This window comes from Bubalus bubalis, chromosome 2 (assembly GCF_019923935.1).
Source record: "Bubalus bubalis isolate 160015118507 breed Murrah chromosome 2, NDDB_SH_1, whole genome shotgun sequence".
In the NCBI taxonomy this organism is placed as follows: Eukaryota; Metazoa; Chordata; class Mammalia; order Artiodactyla; family Bovidae; genus Bubalus; species Bubalus bubalis.
The window spans coordinates 61,127,993-61,155,465 of record NC_059158.1 but is presented as its reverse complement, the minus strand read 5'-3'; the positions used below and the strand labels follow the sequence as shown (position 1 = coordinate 61,155,465).

The following is a 27,473-nucleotide window of genomic DNA, read 5'->3' as shown; positions in this document are numbered from 1 at the left end:
CAAATGATGTATAAATGTAATGCAATCAAGGTAATGAATAATTTTAAAGGTCAGTTAAACAAAAACCAATGATAAGACAAATAGACCCTAGAATCCAAACCAGTTTGTTAATATCACTTAGCAAATAGAACAATTTAATTATGTTTTAAATCAGTAATAGAATGGATACATTATTTGATAAAAAGCATTGCTACAACTGTCCATCAGTTTTGGGAAAAAATTTGTATGTGAGATTCAGTTTCAACTGGTTTAAGATTTAAATATGAAAATGGATCTATTACATTATTATAAATTTAAAAGTTAATATTTTTACTACCATGCAGTCAAAGAGAATTTTCAGTAAGAATATACAATTTTAGTGATTAATAGAAATGGATCCTTCTGTTGCCAAAATTCAGCCTAGCCAGAGACATTCTCCTTGTTTTTTTTCTCTTTCTTACCTCTTACCTATTTGTCAAGTTTCAGAGTCTACAGAATGATTATGTAAATAAAGAAATGAAACAATATTTGGAGTTAGAAGAACTGAGCTATTACAAATCACATTATTGATTACAAAGAACTTCAAATGATATTTTATTTCCAGCTCCTGTCTTTAATTCAGAGTGATTACAGTTAGAGGACCCAGAATTTCAGAGCTGAAATGGACCTGGATGTCTCACAGTATAACCTGTTCATATTATAGATTTAGAAGTTCGGAGTTCAGGAATGTTTGGTGATTTGCCTCATATCCCACAGCAGAGGCAGATGAGCTAAGACTAGGAGTTTTCTTTCTTAAGTCTTATTTCTGGGCTTCTTGTATTAGGCTAAAGTTAAACTGCATGTGAGTCAAAATAATACGATAGCAAACTGGTTCTCAGTTATATTTTTTAATCTTTCTAGAGATCATTTTTTCAAACTCTTTCTTGCTAGAATTTAAATACATATCCACCTTAAACTCTCCATGCTAGAAATAAAAGTTTAAAAATTACTATCAGGGCTTTTTGTGTCTCACAAAAAAATCTCACCAATACACTGCAAGTCAGAGATCAATTTAATGAAGAGAATGCAGTTCAAATTCAGACCTTTCATTTTCAAGTCATTTCCAAATTATCTCCTTCAAACTAGCCAATATATGTTAGAATTTATAAGTTGGAAAGACAGAAAAGAAAGGGTAATCCTCTTAACTTCCATATGAGGATGACTGGTACTCACAGATAGTGGAAGTTAAAGTCAGTTTTTGCCCAGTAAGTGAATCTTCTTTCATTTTATGCTCTTTCTTATATGTCTTCAATAAGCAAAATTGGGGCTTTAAAAAATTGATCTGGCACCACTTCACATAAAAAAGTTCAGGAAGAAAAAAGTCAACTGTCAGTTATAAGTAGGCATTTCAAGCATTCACACCATGCTCTAAGGAACTGTGAGTCATACGAGATTCAATGTGCAAAGGAAGCTGACACATAAAAGGATAGAACAACAATGATGAGTTCCCAAAGACACACTGTAGGACAAAGAATAGTTATAGAGGGGCTATTTTTGGTCCAACAAAATGACTTGGGAATTTAAAGTTAGAGTAAGGAATTAATTCACTCAGCTTTGAATTTAAGATAAAGTAATTCACTAAACTTTATTTTTCATTAATGCTATTATAGTTTATTGAGATGATGCATTACTGAATTGTTAAATACTTCGCAGTCTAAAAATAAGTGAGGACAGGAAAGCTACTTTAATTTTGTCAGGAAGGAGGATGTGAGGTATAATAATAATCACATAATTAATATTTTATCTGGTATGGAACTACAGTGCTAAATATAAATAAGAAGAGATATCTGTCTTCAACAGTAATCTTTTTGGAAGCACCAGTGCTCCTGAAACTTGAAATTAATGCCTATGATTGAAGTTGAAACTGCTTTGCCCAGGAGTTCTAAAAATAGTAGCTAAGGCAACTTAAATCTTTAATTCAGCTAACCACCATTTTCCTGTTCCCTTATTTATAAATGATATCCTTTTACATTCCAATTATGGGAAAGGTTTATAGCCATTTGTAAGAATATAACAGTGACAATGTGAATCAGAAAACAAAGAACTTTACAGAAGAAAGGAATTTAGTTCAAAAGAGCAACCTAGCCCTATTACTTTATACATGAAACATAATTTGTTATATATATATATGCTGCTGCTGATGCTAAGTTGCTTCAGTCGTGTCCAACTCTCAGAGACAGCAGCCCACCAGGCGCCCCCATCCCTGGCGTTCTCCAGGCAAGAACACTGGAGTGGGTTGCCATTTCCTTCTCCAATGCGTGAAAAGTGAAAGTGAAATTGCTCAGTCCTCTTCGACTCCTAGCGACCCCATGGACTGCAGCCCACCAGGCTCCTCCATCCATGGGATTTTCCAGGCAAGAGTACTGGAGTGGGGTGCCATTGCCTTCTCCTGTTTTTATATATATATATATATGTATTTATAGTTAAAACAAGATTAACCATAGACGTTATATATTTGTGTGTGTTTGTGTTTTTGTGTGATGTTTGTGGCTAATACTACCAAATTAAGGATATTAATAAATCTTATAAGAGCCATTTGTATTAATTTAACATTCCTAGTTCTCTGGCCAAGGGAACATAAACATGTGGGATAAGTTCATACCCAAAGGTCCCAAGGAAATGACTTTGTAAGTTTGACAGATGCCCACAAGTCCATCTTTATCAGTCGTTTGTTAGATTGCCTTTCAAAGTTTTCCTTTATTCAGAAATTATTTGAAGTTATATTGTGTATCATTCTGTGAAATCTTTCTTATGATTGTTAACATATTCATATTGTCCTCAATATCACTGTAAATCTAACATGTTACTTTCATTAAGGCATGAGTGTCCTTTTGTAATATATTCATATGCAGTACCTGAAGGTGGGGCCATCCATAGTTTTGACTGGTGGTAGCACAAGTGGTTGGTGTATCATCGTAGGACCCTAGATGACAAGAGAACATTCTTGTGAATTCGGTAATAATATTAGTGGATAGTGGGATTTTACATAACTTAAAGTTATATACTAGTGTGCTTACTGAAAATCACAAACATCTATTTTAATGGGAAGCTGGAAGGTATTGTTTCAGGTAATTTAGGTTGCCACAGTTTTAACCTGAAAGTAATCAAGAACTTTGTTCTTGCACCTCATTTGTTAAGAATGAGGATTTTAGGGCACACGCACATGGAGAATGGTGCCTGTTGTTCAAGATCTAAGCACTAGGAAGAAGTGGATGTCCTCAAATGTTCAGGAGAAAAGTTGTTCCTGGAGGAAAGGGTGGCGTGGTCAATGATTCTGAAAATGGAATGACATGACTGGTTCAAAGCATATAAAAAAAGCCAACATGATCAAACTGAAATGAATCAGGGGGAAAGAGTGACACAGACCTTGTCAGAGGAAGCTAGAGACTAGACCATGTCAGTAATGAGATTTAGTACTCCTTAAACATAGGGTATTACTAACAAGTGAGACTCATCCACTGCTAAACTAAGAGTTAACATATATAAATGTAGTTTACATGTCTCTTTTCAGAGTCAATGTTTAAGGCAAGATATACCTTGATTTGCATTTACACAGTACTATTTGAACTTCTTTAAATACTTTAAAGTACTATTTGGGCTTCCCTTGTAGCTCAGTTGGTAAAGAATCTGCCTGCAGTGCAGGAGACCCAGGTTTGATCCCTGGGTCGGAAAGATCCCCTGGAGAAGGAAATGGCAACTCACTGCAGTATCCTTGCCTGGAAAATCTCATGGACAGAAGAGCCTGGTGGGCTGCAGTCCATGGGGTCTGCAAAGAGTCAGGCATGACCAGGCAACTAACACTTACTTACTTACTTGTTTGAACTTATAGTACTTTAAGATGTCAAATTTGCATTTGCAAATTTTTATCTCCATTAATTTATATTGAGAGGAGTTTTTTTTTTTTTAATAAACTTGTTCTTATGAATCATCAATTTGCTGCTACTTCCAACAATAATTTCTGAATTATTGTAAAGGATTTTCATGAAGTCCCTAGGGATCCTTGCATGAAAACCCAAAAGTATAAGAAGCTTATGTTAAAAGCAATCTCTGTAATAAAATCTGTTATATAAACTAATACAATTATGTAAAGTTTAAAAAATAAAATAAAATTTAAAAAATAAAAAATAAAAAAAATTTGAATTTGTTTATAAATTTTTATACCCTCACATACTTTAATAATTTATAATATATTATAAATGGTCTAGCATATATTGTCATTAGGATAGTGACCATATTAAAGAGATGTGTAGTTTTACATAAACAGACACTCTGCATATAGTTAAAACCTGGATTTTCTACTAGCTATTTTGGAAAAAATAACAAAGTCTTTTCAGTCTCAGACTTTACTGGCATTCATATGGAATTCACAAGGTTCAAAGTTGAAGTTTATTTTGCGTACTTTCCCAACTTGCTAGAAAATACCACTAGAAATAGACGTGACCATTGGGTTTTGTTTTGTTTTGTTTCTGCGTGGTTCTAGACATTTCATTTTTAACCCCAACTGAAAATGCTGTGAAAGTATATTTCCATCCTTTTGGTGATAAGCTTTAGTAGAAAACAAAAATGTCAACAATTACTTCGGACTACCAGTGAATATATTGCTGAGATCATTTTGGTTAGTAAACATATTGCATATATTAATAAAATATAATGTATATGTCAACATGTTATTCCACTTTCCTCTGAAAATATCAGCATCTGCAGTATTAAAAAATACAAAGAAAATATTGTAAAGCCTTAATTAAAATGATAAAGATCCTAGAGAAAATTCAAAAAAAAGTTAATCTTGTGCAAGCAGCACCACTGACTGAAGTGTTTAGACAATGAAATAAAAATCAACTAAACCTTAGAAACACAGTAAATAAATGAATTACATAAGAATGTTGGATAAACGTTCTTGAGGTACTGTTGCCATGGTGAAGCACAACAATGAAGTTAAAAGAACAAATACACAAACCTAAGTGTATTTATTAAGAGGAAATCAGAAACTTGAAGAAATACATTAGTTCAATTCAGCCAATGGGTACAAAGGCAATCAAGTGGTTTCCAAAATGAGGAATTATACGAAGACACAAACGCAGTGCCTTCTAGGATAACTTTATGTTTAAGTAATTTTACAACAGTAGAAAGAGAGATATGACCTCTTTCCGAGACTTGTAAGCACCATGAATGATTTAAAACAGTTAAAAGACTATTTAAAAAAACCACATAATACATGTCATGATATATTTGTTATAATTCATAGAATGCATAACATCAACAGTGAATCATACAGTATTTTTAAAAAATTATTTATTTCTGATTGGAGGATAATTGTTTTACAATATTGTTCTGCTTTCTGCCATACATCAACATGAATCACCAGTAGGTATACAAATGTCCCTTCCTTTTTTAATCTCCCTCCCACCTCCTACCCCATCCCACCTCTCTAGGCTGTCACAGAGCACAGGATTTTGAGTGGGTATGAACTGCCAATATAGGTCAATTGATTCTAACAAATGTACAACTTTCATGGGGGATATGAGTAATAGAGGAAGGGGTAGGAAGAGGGTTAGGTGGAAAATCTTTTACCTTCTACTCAGCTTTTATAGGAATCTAAAACAGCTCTGAAAAATAGTCTTTTTTTAAAAAGCACACATACATCTGAATGGAATTATTCCTTTACCTCCTATTTTTAAAGAAGATATGTATTTGATGGGATTTTTTAATTAAAGGAAATGGAAATTTGGAAGTATGATTCTAGGTATTATTAATCTATGTTCTTAGTCATGATGAGAAATGCCGCTCATCCACACCCAGCTTTAAAGCAATAAAACAATCTTTTCTTTCCCTAGACCCCCAAACCAAAAAGTCCTTTCCTCAAAAACATATAAGCAAAAAGTGGTTTTACCATAATTCTACATCCAGTCACTGCTACCCAATTAGAAACAAATGTTTCAGAGGAAAATTTTAATTTGTTTTACATGCAAATTTGCTGTGATTCATAATTAGGGCAATGCAAATTAAAACCACAATGAGATACTATGTTATGCCCACTATGCTGGCAAAAATTTAAAAAGTTTGACATTAACACAATTGGAAAGGATGTGACGCAATGGGAGCCTCACACATGGTTGGGAGAATAAATTGGTTTAAGAATTGCTAGGATCCTTAAATCCCACTCATAAATGTATTCCCTAAAGAAAGTCAGACATGTGTACCAAGGAAATATGTTAAAAAATGTTCATTGCCTCACTGTTTGTAATAGCAAAATTGTAGAAGCAATCCAAATGTTCTCAGCAGAAAAAAAAGATAAATGCATTGTGCATTCATACCAAGGAACGCTGTACCAGTGAAAAGAACCACAATTACACACATTAATACAGATGCATCTTCAGAACATAATGCTGAATGAGAAGCAAGTTTCCAAAGACTATATTCAGAAGGATTCCACTCTCATAAAAGTAAAACTAAAAACACAGAACTAAATAATACATTGCTTAGAAATACAGATGATTATGGTCAAGCCATAAAGTAAAGCAAGGGAATGACTAGTACAAGTTTAGGCTAATGGCTTACTTCTGGGCACATACATGTGACTTAATTAGTGACAAATATGATGGACAAGATGGGTTCTGGGTATACAGGAATTCATTTAAACAGTGCATTTTAATAATCTTTTTTTAAATTTTTTTTTATTTTTTAACTTTACAATATTGTATTGGTTTTGCCATATATCAAAATCAATCTGCCACAGGTATACACGTGTTCCCCATCCTGAACCCTCCTCCGTCCTCCCTCCCCATACCATACCTCTGGGTCATCCCAGTGCACCAGCCCCAAGCATCCAGTGTCATGCATTGAACCTGGACTGGCGTATGCATGAAAAATTTAAAATATAAAAAGGTTTTATAGGACAATGTGCAGAGTGTGATTCATTACTGTGGAATCAAGACCTTGTTATAGATCTGTGGATCAAAATATATAAAAATGCAATGTATTTCAGATAGGTCTTGGAGGTAGTGTGGGAGATGGAGATGATTCACACAGCACTGATCAATTTTAAAGTTTACTTCCTTTTGTCAGAATATTGTTGAGATCAGACCCCTTTTAAGATGTAATAGCTAAGTCATAATATATGCACAATTTAAACACTTTGTAAATTTTACAAATGTGATTTAGGTGTGTGAATTCTCTTTGACTTTAGGTTAGTTTCTTAGCTATATGGGAGAATTTTGAAAGACCAATGATGAACAACCTGTGAATCTGTGTGTATATTTGTATTTGTGTGTGTGTATACTACCCCTTGAGGCCAGTGAAAACAGAAAGGATGAGTAAAGTTGTACTTTGGATTATTACTAAGTTTCTAAGACTTTTAAGTTATAATGATTCAGACATGGAAAATGTGCACCTCAAATCACAAAACTAATAATTCTCTAAGCAAGAATGAGAAGGGAAAGCAATATGTATCTTGTTATATATGTGTAGTGCAGTGTGAATTTATACTTATTCTTTCATTGGTTAGAGAATCACTTGATTTAAACACATGCTTTGTTCACCCTAATTTTATTATAAATTTGCACTCAATCATATTATCATTTCTTATTTTCACAAAATCCAAAGTAAAGAGAAAGCAGTTTTCAGAGCATGCAGGACTCATTTCAGCATCACCTTCCTCTGTATGTTGAGCCACCTCAGATTGATTTGGTAGATTTGGAATGAGCTGAGAGATGTGCAGTTAACAAAACCAGGTCTGCTGTTTTAAACATGGTATGATTGCTGCTGCTGCTGCTAAGTTGCGTCAGTCGTGTCCGACTCTGTGCGACCCCAGAGACAGCAGCCCACCAGGCTCCCCCATCCCTGGGATTCTCCGGGCAAGGGAGCCCAGTTTCTGGGCTGCCTTTTGAGAAACTATCCTAGACAGACTAAGATGTCCCAGTGGGTCAGACTCTATGAACCCTTCACTTTTAAAAAGTAAAATCTTGAACAATTAGGCCCAACTTTTAGAACATGAGTACCACTGGGAAGTGGTATTTGCTTCTCACAACTTCTTCATGAATACCTGTCACCTCTTATCAGAGGAGTAAGAGCTTAACACTCAACCATTCTTCAAACAAAAAGGCAGTTAAATTTTCCTATCCAACATGTTATACCAAACAACTAGAAGGATTTACATACTAAATTTAGGCAGTTAAATTTTCCTATCCAACATGTTATACCAAACAACTAGAAGGATTTGCATACTAAATTTTGTCCATGTATCCAGAATATCTCCCCTCTTAATTGACGCAGTTCAGTGCTGAATTTTTATTTCCTAAACTTTCTGGCAAATAATATGTCTTATCAAATCAATTTATCTTCTTTTAGAGCCTCTCCTTTTATCTTCTCTCTCTTTTCCTCTCTTTATTCTGTTTACTCCCCTTCTCTTTTTCTGCTTTCTTTTACTGACAAATCACACCCCCAACTCTGGCTTTATATCACTTTTTTGACTCAGTAAGCAATGATACCTAAGTTAATTACATTTTTACAGATACATATATATATATATATATATATATAGATAGATAGATAGATGTAGATATAGATATTTGGTCTCTAGATGAGAATTTTTCTGAATCTTTTCTGTTCTCCTGAGTAGCTCCTAACTCTAATCTTGTTTTTTTTCATTTATGGTTTCATCAACTTCTGGTTGAATCTCAAAAGCTTTCACCTTGCCGTTTGCTCAGATGCTGTGACCAGATCTGACCTGGTTTTACTTCAGGGAAGAAAAGTTTAGGGTTTGTGTACTTTTTAAATTATATGTTTAAATATATACAATTAAAAAATATGATCCATATGAACAAGGAGAGCACATCCACTCCTTTAGAAACAAGTGAGGTGAGGACCTAGTAAGAGGAATTAAAATAGAAATAATTAAGGAATTGCTAATACCATTTGCTTGTGGGAAACATCATGGATTACCAAACTGATTTACAGTCATATTCCATGCTGTAGGTTAGCAAGCTATGCCTCTAGAAAAGAGACACTTAATAGAGTCAAGGAGATCCAGCATATGTAAGAGCTGAAGAACTGCTAAAACTGAAAATGAATTTTTGGCCTGTACCCTTAAATCCAGTATGCAATAAAAAGTCAATAATAATAATGGAGAAATTATTTTAAGTTGACAGCAATTTTTTTAGACTTAATTTAGTATTAGACAACTATTCAGGCTTCAAAACAGCTTTTTCATTCTACAAGCAGCACTTTATTAGAAAAGGGTCTCAGGAATACATGGTACCTCTGCTGAATCTAAATGAGAGTAAACAAATATTTTGGCATTGCCTTTTGCTGAACAGGACTACTGGGAGTACCCATTTTTCATTGTAGGGCATGATTCTAGCTTGAGAATGTGTGGTGTCTCTGCTCACTGTGAGAAATCACTTATTTTTGAACTCCAATTTTATGTGCCAAGTACCTGAACTGAAAATTCTATTATTATGTAAAGTTTAACTGCCCTTTCTACCATTTCATCAAGCCCTTCTTGATTAGTAAATTGTCACATTTTGGTCTTTTAAAAATTATTTTTGGTTTCAGCTTTTATTATTATTGTTGTTTATTTTAAGCTACTTTGGAAAAAGAAAATGTATTGTAGAATATTGGATTATTACATTATATATGGGGCTTCCCTCGTGGCTCAGATGGTAAAGAATCTGCCTGTCATGCAGGAGACCACATTATATAAACATATCATATATATGTAAACATATATACACATATATATATATAAACATATCAGAATATAGAATATAGAATAATTCTAAAACAAAATACAATTTTTGTTAGGCCATTATTATTATTTATGCTTTATAATAGTAACTTTATTATAAGTTGGTGTTTGTATGCTCAGTTGTGACTGCCTCTTTGCAACCCCATGGACTGTAGCCCACCAGTTTCCTCTGTCCATAGGACCTCCCAGGCAAGAAAACAGGAGAGAGTTGCCATTTTCTTCTCCAGAGGATCCTCCTGACTGAGGATGGAACCCAAGTCTCCTGTGCCTCCTGCATTGGCAAGCGGATTCTTTACCTCTGTACCACCTGGGAAATCCCTTTGATAACACCACATTAAAGCCAGAAGGATGCTTGCTCCTAGGAAGAAAAGCTATGACAAACCTAGATAGCATTTTAAAAAGCAGAGAAATTACTTTGCTGATGAAGATCCATATAGTCAAAGCTATGGTTTTTTCAGTAGTCATGTATGGATATGAGAGCTGGACAATAAAAAAGGCAGAGCACTGAAGAACTGATGCCTTCCAACCATGGTGGTGGAGTAGAGTCTTGAGAGTCCCTTGGACAACAAGATCAAACAAGTCAACCCTAAAGGAAATCAACCCTGAATATTCATTGGAGGAGGCTTTCCTGGTGGCTTAGATGGTAAAGAATCTGCTTGCAATGCAGAATACCTGGGTTCAGTCTCTGGGTTGGGAAGAGTCACTAGTGAAGGGAATGGCCACTCAATCCAGTATTTTTGCCTGGAGAATCCCATGGACAGAGGAGCCTAGCGGGCTATATATAGTCCGTGGGGTCACAAAGAGCTGGACACAACAGAGCTACTAACACAACATTCATTGGAAGGATTGATGTTGAAGCTCCAATATTTTGGCTACCTAATGCGAAGGGCTGACTCATTGGAAAAGACCTTAATGCTGAGAAAGATTGAAGGCAGGAGAAGGGAACAACAGAGGATGAGATGGCTGGATGACATCATGGACTTATTAGCTGTTAGTTTAAGCAAACTCCAGGAAATAGTAAAGGGCAGGGAAGCCTGGAATGCTGCAGTTCCTGGGGTCACAAAGAGTCAGACATAACTGAGTGACTGAACAACAACAAAAGTTAGAAAGTTCAAAAAGACTTAAAGAACCCATTTCATAGCTTACTTTTATGTTTTGAGCAATACTCCTTTGAGTACATAGAGTAGTATGTGGTTTAAAATCCAGTCATACAAGATATATTGAAGAACAGTAAAATTACAGCCTTGACAAGTGTAAATAGTATTAGTCGTTCAGTCATATCTGACTCTTAGTGACCCCATGGACTGTAACCCACCAGGCTCCTCTATTCATAGAATTTCTCAGGCTAGAATACTGGAGTAGGTTGCCATTTCCTTCTCCAGAGGATCTTCCTGCCCCAGGAATCAAACTCAGGCTTCCTGCATCATAGGCAGATTCTTTACCACCTGAACCACCAGGGAAGTCACAGCCTTGACACATTCATATAAAATGTGTATATATACACATACATATTTTTTTCTGAATACTATGGACATAAACCTTTGGAGAATCTAAATAGAAAAGAATTGTTAAAATTTATGACTTAGGAAGATATATTTTGTGAAAATTTATCATGAGCTTTCAAACAAATCATGGTTCTATTTAGTGACAATTATATATTTTAATTTATAAAATAGTCCTTTGGCTTTAAGTTTAGAAAACTTGCAGAACTATACAATGATGAAAGGGCATTGACACTTGGCACTCTTTTTAGAATTATCTTTAAATATTTATAAATCAATACTTAAAAGCTTGAGAAATTACAGATATAGAAATATGTAACTCATCAATTATTATAGAGATGTATAATTTTTTGACAATCAAACAGGATTTGTATTCTACCCTATATGCTTTTTTATAAGATTAATTTACTTTCTTTCAATTTCACCATTAAGTGTTCTTTTTCTCCTTCTATAGACATTTTAGTGCTATTGTCGAAAAAGGCAACAAGTAATGGAGGAAGACTTTTGTTGGGAGACAACAGTGGGCAAGTCTGCCAGTTTCAACAAGAAATTCTGCCAATTTCAGCCATTGTTTGGCCATTTAGGGAAATGCTTCAACATTCTGTGTTAAAACACTGAGCAGCCTTCTCATTTACCCCAGTTTGAAAGGTCACGCCTTGGAATTCAGTGAAACCTGAATAGTAAATACATTACCGAAAGCATCTTTATTAATTTATCTTTCTTTATAATGACAGTAAAGGGGTAAATATTAGGTTGACCTAAGAATAATAAGACAGTTTCTGAATATTTTCTCTTTGGCAATACGTAGTGACTAACGTCTTCAGAATTTCAGCTCTGATATCTGTTGTGTACTGCATACAAAATCACAGAGTCACTATCCAGTTTTCTGTGGAGACTGGTAGAAAGAAACATTCATTCATTTAATCATTTATTCAACAGTTTTTAAGCACCTACTAATGTAGACACTTATCTAGGTGGTAGGTATCAGTGGGGGAAAAAAAATAGAAGTGCAGGACTTGTAGAGCTTAGGGGTTAGTGTCATGGACAGAACATAAATAATAACAGAAAATATGTAAATTATAACAGATGGTTTGTTGCCAGGTGATTGACTTTATGGTAAAAAAGCAAGGGCATGCTAAAACAGGTAAAGATGGACAATAGGCTTGTAGTGGTGTGCAGTGTTGTAGTGTCAGTCACTCACTCCTGTCCAACTCTTTGGGAACCCATGGATTGTAGCCCACAGGCTCCAATGTCCATGGGATTCTTCAGGCAGAAATACTGGAGTGAGTTGCCATGCCCTCCTCCAGGGGATCTTTCAGACCGAGGGATTGAATCCCAGTCTCCTGGATTGTAGGCAGATTCTTTACCATCTGAGCCACTGGGGAAGGGGTGTAGGTACAGGTGTAGGTTTGTTTTAAATAGTGATTAGCTTAAGCCCCAAAGAACAGCTTTTATCTGAGCAAAGACTACAGGGAGGAGACAGACTTAGGCATATGGATATCTGAGGGAAAAGTATTCTATGCTCCATAAAAGAAACTCAGATAAAATTTAATCTTATCTTAAATAATGTGTTGACCTTCCCTTAAACTTACACCAGTTGATATCAGGAGTACTAGCAAGAAATCAACTTGTTCGGAGGTAAAGGACTCAATCAAAGAAAGAAGAGCTACTAAAATACAGACTCTAGGAACTATAGGCCCACAAGTAAGAGCAATTAGTGTTTTGTTTTGTTTTCATATACAGGTGCTATAATGATGCATATGTGATAAAGAGTAGAGAAAAGGAGACATAATAAACATTAATAGAAAGTTACTCAATTAATTCATTTAAATAAGTATTCCCTCAATTTTTATTATAATTTTATATCAATAAAATAATATGATACACAATGATCTTTGTTTTATTTATGGGCCACACTATGTGGCTTGCAGGATCTTAGTTCCCCAACCAGTGATTGAATCTGTGCCCCCTACATTGGAAGTACAGTGTCTTAACCCCTGGACTGCCAGGGAAGTCCCTGATCTTTGTTTTTTTACCACAAATGTTAATTCCAGAGAGTTATTCAAATTGGAATTGATATACTGTGATAGCTCTCCAGATAGAAAAGCTTACATATTGCATTTACAGACTATTTCCCTCACATGATAATAAAATTATGCAACTATGTGTGGAAGAAAAAAGGACCAGTGTGTGGGAAAAATGATTTAATGGTTTTGAGTAATTAGGAGCAGGGTGTTGTCTCAGTGTAAAACTCTAACTTTTTTTTTAAGAGCACATGCTATTTCAAGACCTACATCATAGTTACACTTAATGAAATCCTCTGAGGACACACTGAGCTGGAATCTCCTGCTTCTAAGTTTGGATCCCATAAACTAAATTTATTTATCTTATTCTGGCTTCTAGCATCAGAAACTACATGCAACATTGAAAGGTTTGAACATGCAGTCTTTTATGGTCTGTATGGTACTATAACTGAGAAAATGGAGATTTTGTAGCCTTAAATACATAATCTTTTATGGTACCAGACTTGCAACAGTTGAGAATTTTGTGAACTGTGAGCTTTCAGGGTTAATCTGAAAATTTACACAATTAGTGAATTTTTAAAGGATGTTTGACTTTCACAAAAACTCTAATATAAGCTCTTTGATTTTGGTATATTTATTTTGAAAGAAGTAGGATGGAATCTGCTTCATTAAATATGAAAAAATATTAATTTTATTATCAAAAAACTTAGTAAGAATTCTAATCATTTTTGAACTGACAACATGGAACACAGTACGGGAAATCCTTTTGGAAACTGTATAATTAAGGAAGTTAGTTCATGTGAAGAATTCAATTAATTAAAATATTAAACAATATTTAGGAAAATTATTTTATGGATTTCACCCCTGCCAGTTTGCTCTAGACCTTAAATCTTGTTTATACCTCATTTGAAGAACTTCCTATTCAAATTAATGAGCCCAAACATTCTTCACAGCTTTATTCTTAATAATATCACTTTCTTTAACCACATTCTTTTTAGCCTAAAAAAATGAACAATTTCTGTTACACAACCATAATAGTTTGGGTGGATTTAGATGCGAGGAAACCTTTTTGTTAAGTTTAAAATGCCAAAGTTACATCAGAGCAGTAAGAAAATATTTCAGAATATCAAAACACATACAATTGTGAGCCGAGTAGAATCCATTAGATTATCCCTTATTTCAGGGTTTTTTCTTCTAATCTATAATCCAAGGTTTCTTAAATATTATAAATATATGCAGAGTCAGAATTATAGAAGTCTGACTCATAGATATATGTCAGAAAATATCTGACTCATCAGCTTTTATCATTTTAGAAAACAGCCTAGTTAAAGCATCGGTCCTGATCTTGGGACAAGATGAAAAATGGAGTGACAGCCAGCAGTATAGATTAAGAGTTAACAGGCTCTTCAGTCAGTGCTGTCTTACACTGTGCTGAGGTGGAGCTGATGTTTTCCAGACCCTGGGTCTTGTCTTGCTCACCTTTAACCTCTAACATAGGGCCTGGCATATCATGGAAGCTTGCAAAACTGAAGATCATGCTGTTTAAGCATGCTATTATAGCACCCTTAATAGCAATAATGGCACAGTCACTGAGTTAAACCACAGCTATCCTCTGACCAGATCAAATTCTGGTATGAACAGAAATTTCCCCAAATAAAATACATTGCAGTGAGAACATATTTTAACTTGATAAGAGGAAGAGCAATTTGGGAAGGTCCTATGGGTATGTTCTTTTTTCTTAAAATGTGGAAACTTTATATCATGTCATATCTCTTTAATGTCCCCCATTCAGTCATACCTGACTGTTTGCTACCCCATGGACTGCAGCCTACCAGGCTCCTCTGTCCATGGGATTTTCCAGGCAAGAGTACTGGAGTGGGTTGCTATTTCCTTCTCCAATTTATAATAAAAAATATTTTCATATTATAATAATATGTATTATATTTACTTTAAATATATCCTCAACATACTTTTAAACCACACCAGACTGCCCCTATTATCCCTCTAGACAAAGTCCTGAATAACTAGAGAATATGTGCCATTCTAATGGCTGGATGGCATTAAGATGTCAGTTGTTGTCAATTTAACTAGCAAATTCACTATAGTTCCAGTTATAAATATAAATATAAAAATATATTCTAAATATAAAAATCTAAATCGTTATGGAGAAAAAAGAGCAAATATAGATGAATCCCCCTGAGTAGTCATTATGGTTATTTTATGTGTTAATTTGGCTAGGCTATGGTGCCCAGTTGTTTGATCAAACAAGTAATCACAGCTAATCTAGATGTTGCTGTGAAGCTATTTTGTAGATATGATTAACATCTACCATCAGTCAAATTTAAGTAACGCAGATGACCTTTGATAATGTATGTGACAAAGCCTTCCAATCATTTGAAAGCTTAAAGAGTAAATATTGAGGTTTCCTAAAGAAGAAAAAAATTTTCTTCAAGGTTTTTTTCCATGCTTGTCTTGACCATCTGCGGCCAGAAAGTAGCTGCTGAGTCTTTGGTTTAGAGAAGGGTGAGGATTAGGCAGGTGCAGGTGTAGGCATAGAAACAGTGAAAGGAAAAGGGAGAGAAGACGGAAAATTACCAATTGCAGATTCTACTGCTGTGTAGTTTTTCCCAGAGCAGTTTTTCATGCAGCATTGTGCTCTAGTTGATGAAAATAATCTTATAGGCCATTTGTTTCTCATTTCTTAAGTTTGTAGGTACTTATAAATGTATCTGAGGTATATGAAAAATATATACATATAATTTACTTCATTCTAGAAGAAAAGTTGTCACTTGAATTAATTAGCAAGTTTCATAAATGAGATCCAAAACTCATACTAGATCCATCAAAAAGGGAGGTCCCTTGAAACTCACGCAGCTATATGCAAAATGTGAGCCTCTATGACATTTATCTGATGAATATAGATTAGTTGGTTTTGTACAGGAGAAAGAGTTTGTAGTTTTCAATATATTCTCAATGTGGGTCATATATCATATAATATTCAAAAACAGAATAAATTATTTTAAACTAAAACATATTGTACAGGTATTCTTTCATCATATTTCTGAAATATAATACATAAGATAATGTAAATGGGTACCATTAGACAGTAATAAAAGGCCCTTCAATAAAGACATTTTTTTTAAATAAAATCACCACCAGAAACTTGGAGTTCTACAAATGACGTTTAATTTGATCATTCTAAATGTTCTTTAAATTTTGAGTTTCTATAGCTTCTATAAGTAGTCAAAACTAAAAATTTCTTGACAGACATCTAAATTTATATCTAACGTACCATATTTCACAAAGACCACATGAGTAGCATGATTAAATTTATTTGTATTATCTTAAGTTAGAGGAAACTGAGTTTGGATCTGGTGATCATTATTGTTATTCAACTTTGTGCAACATTTGTAATAAGAGATCTAATACACACAAGTGCAACAAAATAGTTAGGATTCAGGATCCCAGTAGACATACGTAAAAACCAGAGCTTTGTCAATGATGACCATTTGATTTTGGGAAAACCGTTTACTTCATTGGACTTCATATGTACAAGAAAGAAAAAAACAATAATTTCTATATAATATACATTTAAAATTATTAACACGAAGATACCTTTTAAGTGCTCAAACTTTGTAGAAATGGTGGTTAGCAATGTCAGTTTTATTAGGTTCTGGCATATATTATATGATTACAAAAGTGTGATTAGTTGAAAAACATTACAAATCACTCTTGTTCACTCTCCCTGACCTATGAAGGGGCTGTATTCTAATTCTCTGTATGTTGATTGAAATAAGCTTTTGCAGAGACACAAGTTATGTCCTCAGTTATTTCCTCTTGTTCATGGAAAATTTATGATGAGCACTAAAATGTGTTGAATACCTACTAAGTGCCAAGGGCTGTGCTAAACATTTTCAATGAATTGTTTATTGGATTTCTAACAAAACCTTATAAAGCAGTGTGAGTATCATTTCCATTTGACACAAAAGGGAATTAAGTAGTGGTGAAGTTTGTGTTCATACGTGAGTAACCTAAAGCCAAAGTCCATTACGCTTCACATCTGTAATATGGCTCATATTTTAACTGATATTATAGCTTTTTATTTTTTTGCAACTGATAAAGGTGGTAAATAAAAAATTTAAAAAAACTTAAAAATTAAAGTCATGGAGTAACCTGGAAAGCTAAGGTTCTTTACTCCATCACTGTTTTGAAAGAATTTCAATGCACTCTACACTTAATGTGGGTTGACACTGGCCTGCTGTAGGGTCAGGGGTACTGAGTGTGGCAGTGCTTGCATGGGAATTTTTGAAGAAGGTTTTCATTATCTTCATTACCTCCACCATAGTTTGGCCTCAGGACAAACAACAGGGAGGGAACACAGTTGTTGCCCATCAACAAAAAATAAGATTTATGGAGCATGGCCCCGCCCATCAGAACAAGACCCAGTTTCTCCCTCAGTCAGTCTCTGCCATCAGGAAGCTTCCATAAGTCTCTTATCCTTCTCCATTAGAGGGCAGACAAAATGAAACCACAATCACAGAAAAGTAACCAAACTTATCACATGGATCCTAACCTTGTCTAACTCAATGAAACGATGAGCCATGCCGTGTAGGGCCATCCAAGATGGACAGGTCATGATGGAGAGTTCTGACAAAACATGGTCCAGTAGAGAAGGGAATGCAAACCACTTCAGTATTCTTGCCTTGAGAACCCCATGAACAGTCTGAAAATGCAAAAAGACAGGACAGTGAAAGATGAGCTCCCTAGGCCGGTAGGTATCCAATATGCTATGGGAGATCAGTGGAGAAATAACTCCAGGAAGAGACAAAGCCACAGCCAAAACAACACTCCAGCTGTGGATGTGACTGGTGATAGAAGCAAGATCCGATGCTGTAAAGAGCAATATTGCATAGGAACCTGGAACTTTAGGTCCATGAATCAAGGCAAATTGGAAGTGGTCAAACAGGAGACAGAAGAGTGAACACTGACATTTTAGGAATCAGTGTACTAAAATGGACTGGAATGGGTGAATTTAACTCAGATGACCATTAGATCTACTACGGTGGGCAGAAATCCCTTAGAAGAAATGGAGTAGCCATAATAGTTAACAAAAGAGTCTGAAATGCAGTACTTGGATGCAATCTCAAAAATAACAGAATTATCTCTGTTCATTTCAAAGGCAAACCATTCAATATCACGGTAATCCAAGTCTATGCCCCTACCAGAAATGCTGAAGAAGCTGAGTTGAATGGTTCTATGAAGACCTAAAAGACCTTTTAGAACTAACACCCCAAAAAGATGTCCTTTTCATTATAGGGGACTGGAATGCAAAAGTAGGAAGTCAAGAAATACCTGGATAACAGGCAAATTTGGCCATGGAGTACAGAATGAAGCAGGGCAAAGGCTAATAGAGTTTGCCAAGAGAACGTACTGGTTATAGTAAATACCCTCTTCCAACAACACAAGAGAAGATTCTACATATGGAATGACCAGATGGTCAACTCCGAAATCAGATTGATTATATTCTTTGCAGCCAAAGATGGAGAAGCTCTATACAGTCAGCAAAACCAAGACTGGAAGCTGACTATGGCTCAGATCATGAACTCCTTATTGCCAAATTCAGACTGAAATTGAAGAAAGTGAAGAAAACCACTAGACCATTCATGTATGACCTAAATCAAATTCCTTATGATTATACAGTGGAAGTAAGAAATAGATTTAAGGGACTAGATCTGATAGAGTACCTGATGAACTATGGACAGAGGTTTGCGACATTGTACAGGACACAGGAATAAAGACCATCCCCATGGAAAAGAAAGGCAAAAAGCAAAATGGCTGTCTGAGGAGGTCTTACAAATAGCGGTGAAAAGAAGAGACGCAAAAAGCAAAGGAGAAAAAGACAGATATACCCATTGAATGAAGAGTTCCAGAGAATAGCAAGGAGAGATAAGAAAGCCTTCCTCAGCAATCAATGCAAAGAAATAGAGGAAAACAAATGAAAAGGAAAGACTAGAGATCTCCTCAAGAAAATTAGAGATAGCAAGGGAACATTACATGCAAAGATGGGCTCAATAAAGGACAGAAATGGTATCGCCCTAACAGAAGCAGAAAATATTAAGAAGAGGTGGCAAGAATACACAGAAGAACTGTGAAAAAAAGATCTTCACAATCAGATATTCACTATGGTGTGATCACTCACCTAGAGGCAGGAATCCTGGAATGTGAAGTCAAGTGGGCCTTAGGAAGCATCTCTATGAACAAAGCTAGTGGAGGTGATGGAATTCCAGTTGAGGTATTTCAAATCCTAAAAGATGCTGCTGTGAAAGTGCTGCACTCAGTACATCAGCAAATTTGGAAAACTCAGCAGTGGCCACAGGACTGGAAAAGGTCAGTTTTCACTCCAATACCAAAGAAAGGCAATGCCAAAGAATGCTCAAACTACCGCACAATTGCACTCATCTCACACGCTAGTAAAGTAATGCTCAAAATTCTCCAAGCCAGGCTTCAGCAATATGTGAACCGTGAGCTTCCAGATGTTCAATTTGGTTTTAGAAAAGGCAGAGGAACCAGAAATCAAATTGCCAACATTCACTGAATCATCAAAAAAGCAAGAGAGTTCCAGAAAAACATCTATTTCTGCTTTATTGATTATGCCAAAGCCTTTGACTGTGTGGATCACAATACTGTGGAAAATTCTGAAAGAGATGGGAATACCAGACCACCTGACCTGCCTCTTGAGAAACCTATATGCAGGTAAACAAGCAACAGTTAGAACTTGACATGGAAAAATAGACTGATTCCACATTGGGAAAGGAGTCCATCAAGGCTGTATATTGTCACCCTGCTTATTTAGCTTATAAGTAGAGTACATCATGAGAATGAATCAGAAGCTGGAATTAAGATTGCCAGGAGAATTATCAATAACCTCAGATGTGCAGATGACATCAAACTTATGTCAGAAAGTGAAAAGGAACTGAAGAGCTTCTTGATGAAAGTGAAAGAGGAGAGTGTAAAAGATGGATTAAAATCAAAATTAAAAAAGCTAAGATAGTGGCATCTGGTCCTATCACTTCATGGCAAATAGATGGGGAAACAATGGAAACAGTGAGAGACTTTCTTTCCTTGAGCTCCAAAATCAATGCAGATGGTGACTGCAGCCTTAATTTGAAAGATGTTTGCTATTTGGAAGAAAAGCTATGACCAACCTAGACAGTATATTAAGAAGCAGAGACAGTCCTTTGCCAACAAATGTCCATCTAGTCAAAGCTATGGTTTTTCCGGTAGTCATGTATGAATGTGAGATTTGGACTATAAAGAAAGCTGAGCACCAAAGAATTGAAGCTTTTTAATGGTGTTGGAGAAGACTCTTGAGAGTCCCTTAGCCCATAAGGAGATCAAACCAGTCCATCCTAAAGGAACTCAGCCCTGAATATTCATTGAAAGGACTGATGCTGAATCTGAAACTCCAATACTTTGGCCACCTGATGCAAAGAACTGACTCAATGGAAAAGACCCTGAAGCTGGGAAAGATTGAAGGTGGGAAGTGAAGGGGATGACAGAGGATGAGATAGTTGGATGGCATCACAGACTCAATGGACATGAGTTTGAGTAAGCTCCAGGAGTTGGTGATGGACAGGAAAGCCTGGTATGCTGCAGTCCATGGGGTTGGAAAGAGTCGGACAACCCTGAGCGACTGAGCTAACTAACTACACTTAAGCTAAGATTCTAGGAACAGCATCCCTTCGCACTAGGGATGATATGGTACCAGCCACCAGTTGGAGAGGGAAGCAGAGTTGTTCAGAACATGAGTCAAGGCCTTGTTTTGCCACTTGATAACTATATGACCTTGGGCACATTACTTAGGAGCTCTGTGCTTTAGTTTATGAGTTTCGTACATGCAAACAAGGATAATATTTGCTAGGGCTTTGAGGGAAGATGAAAGGAGTTTATACATTAGTAATTAATAATGTCTATGGCACATAGCACACCCTCAAAGAAATTAGCTAAGTCAGTAGCAGCAAGCCACCCTTTAAAACGGAGTTCTCTTGTACGAGTGCAGTGTGCACAGGTTCACCTTCTCCTGACCTTGGGAGGGAATGCTGTAGCAGGGAAGGCAGATCCCCCTGTTAGAGGCTGCAGCAGAGGAGGCAGACTCTCCTGTAGGAATATTAAGATAGATTCATCCAATAATGAAGGCTTCCTCTGATGGCGCAGCAGTAAAGAATCTGCCTGCTGATGCTGAAGACTCCATTTGGATCCCTGGGTTGCGAAGATTCCCTGGAGGAGGGCATGGCTACCCACTCCAGTATTCTAGACTGGGAAATCCTTGGACAAAGGAGCCTGGTGGGCAACAGTCCATGAGTTCCAAGAGTTGGACACTACTTAGCAACTAAACAACAACAAAATCCATCAATGCATACTTCATTCAATAACACATCCTCATCTTACAATGTCAAGGATCAGAAAGCAAAGCAACCTGACAATAAATATATGTATTTACTCAAGTAAACCTGACAATTCCAAGATATTTTAGTTAACTGAGACTTTAATAAAATTGTGTTTAACACATTTAAAATGTAGCAATGTCTTTACTAAATATGATATGATTGTGGTCTAAAACATACTCCATTCCAGGGAATTGCTTCAAACAACAACTATATCTAAATTTCTAAAGCACAACTACAAAATTTATATTTTTGCCTTAGCTAATAAAGTTTACTGTCAAGTCATAAAACAAGGTTTGAAACCAAAAAAATTTCATTGAAATGATTTTTAAAAGAAATATGTAAATTGATTAATAAAATATTTAAGTCTGTTACCCTAATGTTAGGTTCGCATTATCTAATAAAAACAAATCTCCTATTTTGCCTCATATTTGAAATGAACACAATTGAGGAAAAAAAGATCAACAATTTTGTATTGCTGGCATTCTTTTCCCAGAGTTTTAATCCTCCTTATTTTTTGCTATCACATTATTTATTTTTCTCTAGTACTTAGTGAAGTTCCAATTTTCTCTTCAAATTATCCTTGGAAGGGAAGCAAAATTGAGGTTCATGCACAGATATCTGCATAATAATTGGTGTCAGGTTAACTAATGGTTATGGGTTCAAACTAATACTCATCTGTAAAATGTATCAAATCAGTGCATGGATATAAGACAAATTTACTTAGTTTCCTTGATAAAAGCAAGTCTGTGTGCTCATGAATATGCCAATGACCCCCCACTGACTAGGCTGGAAGGAGAGGGACAGACACCTTGTAAACCTTCTAGCTGCTATTTCACTATACCACTTGTTCTCGTGACTATGGTTTATGAGAAGCACAATCGGGCCTGAGTTAACCTAAGTCGGAATAGAGAAATAATGACAGACTTATACAAAAGTTTATGCCATATTAACATTTTTTATTTAAAAAATATGTTCCATGTTAAGAGGGATAAGATTTCTCTGAAAATTGGGCTCCATCCAACAACTGCAATAAGGTATAAAACCTTAATACCACAGGGTTGGGTTTGGTTAATTGTTTATTTAGATCTATATTGGGTTGAGTTTTTGTCCTAGTAATTGGTTGTAAGGGAAAAAGCATATGATACATTTAATTAAACCATGAAGGAAGAAAAAGATTAAAACTTAATTTATATTTAAAAAAATACACCCCTTTGACCATTTTTGCAAGCAATTATATATTGTGTTAGTTTTGCATGATACTGTCTTTTTTAAGTAAAGAAATTTAAGGGAAAAAAAGGAAGAAATATGTTCTGGTAAAGTATTTGCAACTTATCTGATAATAATACCAGTAACCTAATAATCATAGAACCTAACTCTGTCACAGACAATGATTCCATTTTATTTTTTAATATTAAAAAGACTTTTATTGGGTCTTAAAAATCCATTTATTCATTTTTTGTAAATAACATTAAAGTTAAAAACTAATTTGATTTTAAGTTAACTCAAATATGAAAAATACAGATTACTTAATTTAATCTAATTTAATGAACAATATTGTAATTCAAATTACATATGAAAAGATAATAATCTGGATTTATTGAGGACGGAAAGTTTAAGTTGTTTAAGCTGGAATGACAATAGTATGTATAAAAGAATATCTTATTATTTAAGTGGGTTTTGTTGATTTAATTATCATATATCTAATCATATGTTCTTTTTCCTTAAATCACACTAGATCAATATTTACAAATTTGTAAATTTGTAAAATTGTAAAATTCCAAATTTTACAATTAAATGTATTCTATATTATGCAATTTTATAGTAGTTAAGTCTATATAGCTTCAAAATTATAAACCAACTTATAAATAGATAAACTAAAATTAAGGTATGAAAACTATCCAGTTACTTTGAGTTGCATAACTATGGATTGATGAAAGAATTTGGGAGGCATGGTTGTCCATGTGAATAAATGGGAAAGTGTGTGAGATATCGCATTAGTATGCAGATCCTGTGTCTCTGGTAAACTTTTATTTTCTATTTAACTGCATCAGAGCATTTTCTGGTATTAAATGAGAGAATTTCTTAAATTTAATAGTGCAACAGCAACATGGCAGTAGTAATCTGGTAGAAAAAGAAAGATTTCCTAAGAAATTATAGACGTTTACATAGTGCATCCCTAGACTTCAAAACCAAACACAGGCAAATCTTTTAAACAAGTATATACTGACTTTCCATCTTAAGTTCATTCTCTGAAAGTCTGATTAAGTCAAGAACTAACAGATGCTACAAGTCTGACTCTTTTGAGTGTCCGTCTTTAACACCACTGCAATGATATATCTCATGTTTATGGGTTAAAAGCTTCTCTGAATCGTAAACAAAGATAAGGAATGAAACCAATGACTTCAAATAATGTTCTTTAAATATATTTGTTTTCTGAAATGTTGACCATTATCATGGTATCTCTAAAAACAGAATTCTGTTTTTCAAGTTGTGTTCAGTGTCATACATAAACAAGTTTTGTATAGTAAATGCATATTTTGATCTTTAAAGTATTTTGTTAATTGTTGTATAGCAATCACTAAGGCAAGTCTTAAAAATTAAGTAACTCTCAAATTTTAACTATGGAGGTAAAGGTTGGAAAAAAATATTGCTATAATTGTTACAGATATGATCTAAATTAGAAATATGTAATAATACTATTAACTGAATTTTGATTAGATTTTACATGTTTATCAAATAATTTTTCCACGCTAACATAGAGCTTATAAGGTAAACTTCTTGTTCTGATATTATTTGAATTTTTTACTGAAGTAAATATCTGTTATGCATAAAAGAATGATAAAATATGTACAAGTGAATGTGAAGGTTCTCATATGTGTTGACTCAATTTAAAGTTCACTAAATCCTAGGCATCACCAATGAGAAAAGTACATACACCTTGGCCATTCATTTAACATAGTCTTAAAGTTACAGACCCAAGTCTGATTTCTTTGTAATATTTTGTGATTCATTTTTTTCCAAAATGAATGAAAGATCTTATGTATTCTAAAAGTTTACATATTTTATCTAACAAAATTATATTTTGGCATGTGTCAAGATATACTGGGGAAGAGGAGACTTGTAGCAATAACCAAAAGCATATTCTTAAAGACACCCAAATATTGCAGGTAAAACATATTTTAGTTCACATTACCCATGTCATTTCTCAACTCTATATTTTATCTTACATATTTAGACCTGGCATTAGATTCTGTGCGTTCATTTTATGATCTTCTAGGGTAATATCATCCAGAAAAATAAATTAATTCTTTACGGCTGAAAGCATGTGCCAGTGCTCTGATATTTCCTTACAATGAAAGAAAGCAAACTGTAGAATATAATAACATGAATTTTTATTTAAGATTTTCAATGATTTTCTCAAATAATAAGCCTTTGCCAAAAGATCCACGATATTCATTCCTGAATATTCCACACTATTATTTGAAAATAAAAATTATAAATCATTATAATTGTTACCAAAAATAAGCTATTCAAGAAAATTATGGGGTTTTGGTTAGCAATTAGAGATTATAGAATTTGAGGAAGTTTCTTATTATAAAATGTGATATTAATTTTATGTAACACCTCCTTCTAAGAAAATAAACTAAAAGAACTGCTATTTTTAGGTTTTGTTACTATCCCATGACATTGGGTTAGGCATTTAATGTGTTCTTTCCATTTCCTCCCCTAATTATCTAATGGCTATTTACAAAGTTACATTCAAAAACAATATCCATTTCCACAAATGTGTCAGAGAACTTAGTACAATTAATGAATGACAGGAGATAGGAAACCAGTCGTAATATTTTTTAAAGAATCACAAAAACAAGACTTAATTGAAGTTTCCATTATTTGGAGAAATATGGAAGAATTGAGTAGAAACTTATAAAGAAATTACTCAGAATGAGTTGGTCCACTGTTAATGCGCCTGATATGGATGATTAAGTACAGAATTTCTCCATGGAAAGACATTTTGCAGATTATAATTTCACTTGGGTATGAAAATATACTAAAATTATGTCAATCAATGTAATTTGAACCCAAATCTGACATCTAATTTTCCTCAGCAATAAATTTGTCATGTCTCTATACATCTTATAAGGTAGACACTCGTTTCTTAAACTGTCCAATTGTCTGTACTATTGAAAGAAGCATTAACAGATGTTTCATCTCAACATTTCATAAGTTCTATCCTGGAAATTATTTTTTTTAAAACACACTTTAATTTCTCTTTAACAATCTGATATACCCAATTGGGAAATCTTTGCTATTTTCTTTGTTATCTCAATATCACACCCTTCCAAAAAAGCTTGCAGAAGGTTATCAGACAAATGGAAGCAACACATTCTATTACTTCTTAGCTATAAAAAGCTTTGAAATTAGAAATACCAACATTTTCTCAACTTTTTCAATTTTCTCAATTTTTTTTTCCTTTGTTGCCCACCCCATGATCCAACACAGCAGAAACAGTTCAGGGTTAATAAAAGAGATTTAAACACATCTGGCAACAGCGAACAATGAAAATTCCATTAGTTCAGTAGTTCAAGATGTATGTGTAAATAGAGGTAGAAGGCAAATAGAAGACAAATATAATAAATCCAAAGTTATTACTTTTCCTTAGATTCTCCATTATGCTTAACAGCAGAGTGAGTGAGGCTTCAAGATCCCCATAAGTATTCTCTCACCCCCTTTTTAAAACAGTGATTATATGGAAAGTTTAAAGACTCTTGGTGGGGGAAAAATGTTTTCCAGCTGTCAAAATTTAACCTTAGCTAATAGTAGAGCTAATTTTAAAAGGCATTGTTCCCTGATTAAGATATTTGTTCAGAAGTATGCCTTTAAATCCATTTAGATGTTTTATTACTTCCCAAATTTATTTTCTAGAATAGCACTGTACATAATATTATCTAGTAGTAACAGGTATTGTGTACATCTTGGGGAGATATACTGTCATTTTTCTAACACATGAAATAAATGAAAATTGTTTAAACATAATTTCAATGTCACTAGCTGAGTTCTATAGTAAAAACATTGTCAAACGACTTGAGAATACTAGTCTGAATAAATATATTTATTTTGAATAATGCACTTACCCAGAACAGCTCCTAAGGAAATTCTTGGTGAACTATTCTTAGGATGGAATTTGATTTTCTGAGATTCCGCAGAGGAAATGTACCCCCAGGCAAGGTGGGGAAGGGTGAAAGCCTTGCAATATGATCCTGGAGGCAGGGTGAGGTCCAGCAAGCAGAGCTTGGTGATCCTAAGGCAGGAGGTGACACTCTGCTGGAGAGGCTGTTGTTCTGAGTGGACTGGAGACTTGTCACATTGTATGTGCTCAGCAGCAGAAGGGAAACTTCAGAGCTTCCTGTTACATCACTCTGACCCCGCCTGCAGTTAGTGTTAGGTTACTTTCTTTCTCAAATGGCATACCCCAGGAAAGCAGTACTCCTTTTTTATTCTGAGACAGGAGCAAGAAGCAGCCTGAACAGACACACATCATATGCTGTATGAACACATTGTTAGCAGCAAAAGCTGGCTGGATTTCACCTTGACTGAGTTCTGTTAGAACTTGTCAAACAGAGCTGCCTATGGTTTGAAGGAAATCTGAATATAGTATTCTGCTCAAAGAATTAAAGGAGTTAGGGAGTGTGTGTGTGTGTGTGTGTTCAATTATACTTTACAAAGCATCAAGGGAATG

At 34.7% G+C, this 27,473-nt stretch overlaps 1 protein-coding gene across 3 annotated transcripts in view; it reads right to left on the bottom strand.

The window, feature by feature from the left end:
- Positions 1-27,116, bottom strand: part of CALCRL (calcitonin receptor like receptor) — a 131,916-nt gene extending 104,800 nt beyond the window's left edge. For 2 of the 3 annotated variants that reach the window (XM_044932631.2, XM_025273658.3), the window contains exons 1-2: positions 26,869-27,116; positions 2,874-2,941 (exon numbers count right to left, since the gene is read on the bottom strand). The gene's annotated coding sequence lies outside the window, so the exon portion shown is untranslated. The remainder of the gene's footprint in view (positions 1-2,873; positions 2,942-26,868) is intronic. The other variant, XM_044932633.2, reaches the window with a different exon arrangement.
- Positions 27,117-27,473: the final 357 nt, after the last annotated feature.